At 35.9% G+C, this 8686-nt stretch overlaps 1 pseudogene; it reads right to left on the bottom strand.

Moving 5' to 3' along the window:
• Window positions 1–6933: 6933 nt before the first annotated feature.
• LOC149926773 (uncharacterized) lies at window positions 6934–7560 on the bottom strand (annotated as a pseudogene).
• Window positions 7561–8686: the final 1126 nt, after the last annotated feature.

Below are 8686 nucleotides of genomic sequence, written 5' to 3'. Positions count from 1 at the left end.
TTTAGAACCATATACACTATGTACTATACCGGCTATCGGTTTGGCAAGTAGACAGAATCAAAGCGAGATTGCCTTAAAATATTTATCTTGGTACGAGAAGGAAAATAATTTAATTTTGCAAACTGTCAGATCCGCGGCTGGGGAACAGGTTGTAGGTCCGTATTTTGTAGATGGTTACTGTGAAAATCCACCCATAGTAATTGATGTAATGGGTGATTTCTGGCACGGTTGTCCAAAACATTTTTCTGGCTCGAGCTTTAATTCAATTGTCGGAAAAACATTCAAAGAAATTAGAGAAAGAGAATTAGATCGAAAAGAATTTATTGAACAAAATTTACCAAACCACACATATATTCAAATTTTTGAATGTGAAATATTAGACTTGTTGAGAAAAAATGCCGAGGCGAAAGCATTTTTTAATACAATTAAAATTATTCCTATAATTAACCCTAGAGATTCTTTAGTTGGAGGGCGTGTAGAAACAATTAAGCTGTACCATGAAGTAGAACCCTTAATTGGAGAACAAATCCGATATTTTGATTTTTGTAGTCTGTATGCGTATTGCTTACAAAAAATGGAATACGGTTGTAAAAATGTTAAAGTTATCACACACAACTTTGATTATGCACCGGACGCCTATTTTGGAATAATTAGTTGTCGAATCCTCCCCCCCAGAAACCTCTACTTACCCGTTCTTCCCTACCGATTTAATAAAAAACTTTATTATCCTTTATGTGGTAGTTGTGTAATAAATAATGATGAAAAATGTACCCACAGTATTGACGAACGAGCTATAACGGTAGTCTTACCCTCGGTGGAAATCTACTACTCAATAAAAGAATGTAACTACAAACTGTTAGAAATTTTCGAAGTTTACCACTATAGTATTACAACAAATTTTTTCAAACCATATATTGACATTTTTTTTAGAGCAAAAGTTAAAAATTCAGGATTTCCACCCAATATTAAAACATTAATCAATTCGATACCGAAACAAAGGAGGATAGAAACTTAACAAAAGTCGACCCAGGCCGTAATATTAATTCCACATCAGTGTATTCGAGTGGGCAAACCCATACACCCTTAGTAGACACAGGTAGGCAAACTAATACAAAAGCTGTTGAGGCTACGTGATTTCTTATCGTTTGATATATAAATTGCCATCCTAAGATAAAGAGTGCATGCCGCCCACCATCAGGAGACCCGGGTGGGAAAACTGATATAAAAGCTGTTGAGCCCATGTGATTTCCTATTGCTTGATATATCATTTAAAAATCTATGTTAAAGAGTGGCTACCGCCCACTCTCTGGATACGCATGTGGGCAAAGCAATACAAAAGCTGTTGAGGCCATTTGATTTCCTATCGTTTGATATATAATTTACCATCCTATGTTAAAGAGTGGCCACCGCCCACCCTCAGGATACCCAGGTGGGCAAACCAAATTAACCAATACAAAAGCTTTTGAGGCCATGTGATTTCCTATCGTTAGATAGACGGAAAGTATCAAAGGTGAAATAGGTAAGCAAAACACGACGAACATAATTCTTTTAAATTATTGAAATTAGTCGAAATATGATATAAAGAAATTCTTAAACTGGGATTAAAATGGGTTTATTTTAGGAAATTTATATCAAACATTTCGGTAGTTTAGGCACCAAAAGTCATGTAAATTCGCCAATTCATAAAAAATACCCATGAATTTATTAACTTTTCGATCACTCTCCCTTAAAGGGGGTTGGTCGGAGGGGGCGGAAATTAACGGCACTGCGTGCGCGTCAAAGAGTTCTATCGAATGAGACCAACTGTTTTTTCCGGTCACTCTCCCTTTAAGGGGATTGGCCGGAAGGGGCGGAAATTAACGGCACTGCGTGCGCGTCAAAGAGTTCTATTGAATGAGACCAACTTGTTTTTTACGGTCACTTTCCCTTTAGTGTTTAGAATAAATAAACTGGAAATTGGCCAACGGGGTCTCGATCGAGAAACGGTTTGTAAGAATTATTAGATGGCCTCAAAAATTCGTCTGTTGCTGACGTCACCCAAATGAGATCCCATTGATTTTCAATAGTATCTCATCTCAGTGACGTCACGATTTTCGTTAGCAACGAAGTAGCCAGCATTAGCCCTTAGAAACCACAGCGTATCGAGGCAACCTTTTATTACTAAAATTTACTAACCTTGGACCAGTGAACGCCGTCTTCTACATTAGAATATCGTGGTTTAACTTTTAACCGTTTTCAATATGGTGAATTCAAATTGAAGTGTACAAACTTATAACTTAGTATTTTACAAATTACTTACAAACATATAAAACACCTCAAATTAACTAACCCCCCCTCCGATTTAATTAATAAACTACTCCGAGCAATTTTTAAACCAGTTGGTCATTTGCCCACTGCCACCAAGTACCTTATTTCCCACGCTGCTAGGTGGCGCTGTAGTTAAAGCGTCTGCTAAGGGGGTACACTGCGTATCAGTCGTCTGTTAAGCCTATGCTTAAGCATTACTATAGTGATTGTTATGAATTAATTATTTTATATTTCGGTCAGCATAGACAGCTACAATTCGTAGAATTTACTCTACGCACGGGGAAGCAAAAAAAAACAATGTAGACATTTAAGAATAGAGAGAGGCACTTTGTAAATCTCTCGGCCAGCCTTTAGCTAACTAAATTAAAAATAAGATGTTCTCGACCAAAGTCGACCGACTGTCGGCTGTATAAACCTAATTGAGGTTACTAGAGACCTTTAATGCAACGGTCGGCCGAATGTCGGTAAACAGGCCCGAAACAATTATACCACCGACAGTTATTTGAACAGTCGGCCAATTGTAATTTTTACCGTCTACAAAGAGACCTTTCATGCAACGGTTGGCCGACTGTCGGTAATCAGGCCCAAATTATTAATCGAAAAATCAAAGAAAAACGTAGATTTGTTTGGTGTTATAACGAAATATTACGTGATTTATCGCAAATTCTATTGCTTTTCTGTAAATTATCTTTACCGCAAATTTCCCTAGCTTTTTGATATTTGAATGTATTATATTCTGAAACTTGATGGCGTTATCATATCGGTAACTACCGCTGTACGTTTAAGTGTCTCTCCATAGAATAAAGCTAAAAACTAGGTAGATATAACTATCAAATTCGCCCCGAAAGTACGACAGAGAAGTTTTATATCAATGCACTCAAAATGTATCTTTGAGGCCGATACTCACATTTTTAATTTGTGGGTAAAATATAATTTAATCTCAGAACCAATAAAAACCAAATTAAAAAAAATTATAAGACCTTTTGATAAATTCGCTACGACTGCCCAGCTTCTTCTTGATATAGTGCAGTGAAGGCTATGAATGAATTCACTAGGTCTCTTCAGTGGGAGAGCTGGGAAAGCATTGTTAAAGTGCGGGAGAAACAGTAAAGAAGAAAGCCACATTTTTTTCAAATTAATAATTTATCACTTTAGCTTGGGAACTTCCGCCTTCTTTAAAATCGGTACATGAGGACTGAATGTTTGTCAAGTTTTTAAATTTTTGTTTAGTTAATTAATCAGGCTTTGTTTAAAGACACACACAATCAAATTTTAATTTATAAGTGGGGATTTCAAATATTTTCATTCAGGTGGGGCATCCCTTTTTTTGACAACACTGCAACGACAATAGTAAATTATGTAAGAGGAAAGTCTTGCCATTAAAATGATGTATACACGAAATTCTTATCACTCGTGAACTAAGCATAATCAGGGACCCAGACTTTCTTAGGCATTTGGCAGAAGGAAAACACCTTACCTTTAAATTTATTAATGGCGACACCATGATCTTTGGAACGTGGTACCGCGTACTTTTAAAAGTCACAAATCCAGGAACAATCGATTTCCTTACTTTGAAGGTTTTCTGGGCTAGGGCTTATTTCTGTGTAAGAATTATTATCGTTTTATATTTTAATTAAGTTGCCTTTTTGAACAAATGTTTTGTGTTTAAAGACTTATTTGAATAATATCACACTAATTCTTAAATTCATAATTATAAGTGGGGATCTCAAGTATTTTGATTCAGGGGGAGAAAAATACCCCATTTATTTTCAACACTACAACGGCACTATTTTTTTATGCTATAGTGTAGTAATGTCAATTAAAAGATGGAATTCGTATCACGCGCAAATATAGTAAAAAGGATTTTGCGTGGAACTAGATGTCCTCCCTTACGAAAATGGTGGATCAAAATTTTATCCAAATTTCATCCAAAATTGGACAGATCAACGGGGATCCAAATACAGACTTCTCTGGATTAAATTTTGGATCCAACTGTTATCTATTTAGGATCCAAGGGTCTTGATCCAATGAGAATTGGATCCGTTCTTGATCCAATGAGATTCGGATCCGCTCTTGATCCAATTAGATTTGGATCAGCTCTTAATCCAATGAGAATTGGATCCAGTTGGGATCCAATAAGATTTGGATCGGGTCTTGATCCCATGAGATTTAGATCCAGTTGGCATTCAAAGAGATTTGGATCTGGTCTGGATCCAATTAGTTTTGGAACAGCTTTTGATCCAAAGAGACTTTTATCCGATCGGGATCCAATTAGATTTGGATCCAGTTGGCATCCAAAGAGATTTGTATCCGGTCTGGATACAATTAGTTTTGTACCAGCTTTTGATCCAATGATACTTGGATCCGGTCGGGATCCAATGAGATTTGGATCCAGTTGGGACTAGCATATAATTGTAATCAATATTTTGAAAAATAGGTAATTTTAATGGCCTGAATTATATTTAATAACATTAACAGCAGATTTTACACTTTTCACTTAGCTGTGAGAGTAACTCAAAGTATAGCACATTTGACTATTAATCGTAGCCAGAGGGATGAGTTAGTTCTTAGTTAAAAGATTTTTTGGATCCAAATTTGATAAAGATTATTTGATCAAGAAATAGTTGATCCTTATTTGATCCCTTCAGGATATAGCTTGATACAAAAAGGATCCAATCTCCAAAATTGGATCAAGTCATTTTCGTAAGGGCTTTTTCATTTGGGGGGAAGAAAACACCTATTTTTCTAATTTATAAGAGGACCCCAAAGATCTTTTCTCTGTTGTACTGGGGACTTTAAACAAGTCGCATATTCTAACAAAATTCAATATCCTCACTATTGAAGTTTTCTTGGCTAGAGCTATTTGTATGTAAGTATCATTTACTTGTTTGTGAAGAGACACTTTATAATACTTAACTGGGGACATATCAACACTTTTTGAGAGGTTTACCAAAATTATGTTATTTTATGGTTTAGTTGTATTTTCAATTAGTTGGCTTTCTTTTTAGGAATTGGAAGTATAAATTTATCTTCACAAACAACTACGAAATTTATAAGTGGGGCCCTGAAAGATCTTTTAACGTTGTTCTAGATACTTTTAATAAATCACACTTTCTGACGAAAATCGATCTCCTCACTAGCTAGAGCTATTTGGCCTCTAAGAATTATTCAAATACGTGTAGGGACTTTCACATTCTTTATAATTAGAAAGTGGGGACATCTCAACACTTTTTGAGATGTTTGAAAAGTGTTGTATTTTTATTGTTTAGTTGTGTTTTAAATTTATTCAGCTTTGTTTTAAGACTTCTTAGAATAATTTCATTTTCGCCCTACATTGTAAATTTATAAGTGAGGATCTCAATATTTTTAATCAGGGAGAATAAAACCCCCTTATATTTCCAACACTGCGACGAAACCTGTGTATTGTGTAATACTGATCAAACGATGTAAGAGCCAAATTTCATCACTCGCCAATTAAAATAAATCGGGGTTTCGTTTAGTTGACTTTAGAACTTTCATTAATGAATGTTTTCGAAAAATAAATAGTTTGTTAAATTGCATGATCCTAAATTGCATAATTTACCATCTTAGTGCGTTGTGATAAATATTTATGTGTATCTGTTCCTTGTTTAATATAAATTGGAATCTTTTAAATTAGAGGCATTGAGATAACAGCCAAAGATAATGCAGAAATCAAGTTCGTGATTTTATTTCATTTCTTTTTTTAACAGTTTTACAACTCGTAAGTGAAACGTTGAAGCAATGGATGTTAAATTGATATTTTTTAATAAGGAACAAGATATTTCAATATAATAACCTATGAAATTCAAAGTTAATTGTTTTCTTAACCTCTCCCTTAAAATAATATCATTTATTATTTTCATATTTTATTTAGTGATATTTAAATGATTGTATGCATGCACATTTGACGAGCAAAACATGTGCAATAACGTTAGAATATCATATTTGTTGTATAAGAAAAAAACATGAATCTTTGTGTGCTAATATTAAAACCATGTTTTTTGCTTACTTGCAAATTATTTATGCAAACATTAATCAAGTACAGTACACGAAGAAACTTATATTTATATTTTACCATTGGTAATTTCTCGTTGTTTGCTTTAAAAGCCATATTTGATTAGCTCTTAAGAAGGTTCTTAATTAATTAATTATAGTTTGGTTTTTTCTTAAAATAAACGACGTTTTGTACCACGTGGCAGAGAGAGGAAACTGACGTTCAGCAGAAATGCAGAGGGCCGGCTGTAAATTCTAAACCACAACCCCTTTAAAGATTCTTATTCTATTTCATTTAGATAATTTTTTTAACAAAGTATTCGGAGGAAAACCTTACAATTGTTAATAATGGATCGTAACAGGTGTAGTTATATATTCGAAATAAGAATTACCAAAGTTTTAACATTAAAGAACTAAGTTTAATACTCAAAAGATAAATTTGCCATACACTTCGTTGCGTAACTCGCGAGCAACTGCGTAGAGTTTCTCTCGTAAACAAAAACAACAAAAGCGAAAGGGAGTACAAAGTTCGCGTACAGGACTCACGATTTCGACACAGTTTATGCTACTTTCATATGCGTCTGTCTAACACTTCCCCTTGTCGATGTAGTGTTAGTCCAAGCGAAGACCAAAATGTTCACAATGTTCTTTCAAGTACGATGCACCGAGTGGTTTTGTAAACATGTCGGCCAGGTTGTTTTCAGTTGCGACATAATTGAAAGCGACTTTACCTTCGTTAACCATTTCTCTGAGGAAGAAATGTTTTATGTCGATGTGTTTACTTCTGTCAGAACTAACTGGGTTCTTTGCCAAACACATCGCCCCTTGATTGTCAACGTGGATTATTGGTGATATCTCTACCAAGTTCTTCTCGCCCAGTTCTGTTAATATGCTAGTTATCCAAAGCATTTCTTTGGTCGCTTCGCACATTGCCAAATACTCTGCTTCGACGGTTGATAGAGCGGTTGTATTTTGTTTTCTACTACACCATGAAATAGCGGTGCCTCCTACCATAAAAATATATCCACTGTAGGATTTCCTATCTGTTTGATCTCTCGCCCAATCAGCTTCGCTGTATGCCTTGAGGCCCTCTGAATTGTGGTTAAACACTAGTTTATAGTCCTTTGTTTTTTGAATGTAACGAAGGACATGCTTCGAACTTGTCCAGTGTTCTGTGGAGAATCGCTCATTGAATTGACTAAGATACGTGGCGGGAAACGACAAATCAGGTCTGGTCATACTTGCTAGGTATAAGATACTACCCACTGCCTATCTGTATGGGACGTTGTCGTTATTGCTTTCTTCATTTGCCCATTCTTCGTCAGATGGTTTGGTCAATTTAATATTGATGTCCAATGGTGTTTTTATCCCTTTACAATTGCTCATTCCAAATGTTTGTAACAATTTTTCGATGTATGTCTTTTGGCTTAATGATAATGATCCGTCTTCGTTTTTAGTAATGCTAATGGACAACACGTTTTCTGCAAAGCCTAAGTCATGTATGTCGAAAGCGTCTTTTAACTTCTTTATGAAATGATCGGCTGTCTCATCATCTTGAGCGATTAAAGGAGTGTCATCTACGTATATTCCCAATATAATACCATCGTCAAGATTGTAGTAAATGCATGGGTCTGTCTTTGACCTGGTCAAGTTTGCCGTTTTGAGAAACGCGTCAAAATGTTTGTTCCATTCACGACTGGACTGTTTCAATCCATATAAACTCTTTTGCAAATGACATACCCAGTCTTCTTTTCCTTCTTCTACGAAGAATTCTGGTTGGTGCATGCATATATTTTCTTGTATTGTGCCATGTAGATAAGCGCTTGAAATGTCTATGTGTCGAATCACCCATTTCCGTTTCACAGCAAGTGCAACCAAAAGTCGAAACCTTTTCATTTTCATAACTGGCGAATGTGTCTGTGTTGTAGTTCCATAATTTGTAACCTTTAACTCCTTCAGGATATCCTATGAGGACGGTTTCTTCCGCCTTGGGATCCAGTTTCGTCCGTTTGACAAGTTTTCCTTTGACCGTCCAAACACGACATCCAAAGGCTCGTACGTTGTCTAGTGATGTAGGCTGTCCAGTCCACAGCTCTTCTGGTAGTTGATTTTTGATGGACTTCGAAGGGCATCGGTTTCGTAAGTAAACCGCCGTATTCAGGGCGTCTGCCCAGAAATTTCTTGGAATTCCGGAATCCAGTAGTAAACACCTCGTCATGTCTAGTAGCGTTTGGTTAACGCGTTCAGCGACTCCATTCTGCTGCGGTGTCGCTGGAATAGTTATTTGGTGTTTAATGCCTTTTTACTTTAGGTAGTCGCCGAATTCTCTACTCATATATTCCCCTCCATTGTCCGATCTCAGTGT

The sequence above is a fragment of the Leiobunum rupestre genome, chromosome 9 (genome assembly GCF_980474605.1).
Source record: "Leiobunum rupestre chromosome 9, qqLeiRupe1.1.hap1, whole genome shotgun sequence".
Taxonomy (NCBI): Eukaryota; Metazoa; Arthropoda; class Arachnida; order Opiliones; family Sclerosomatidae; genus Leiobunum; species Leiobunum rupestre.
The sequence above is the reverse complement of the archived record's forward strand: the minus strand, read 5'-3'. Positions and strand labels throughout refer to the sequence as shown.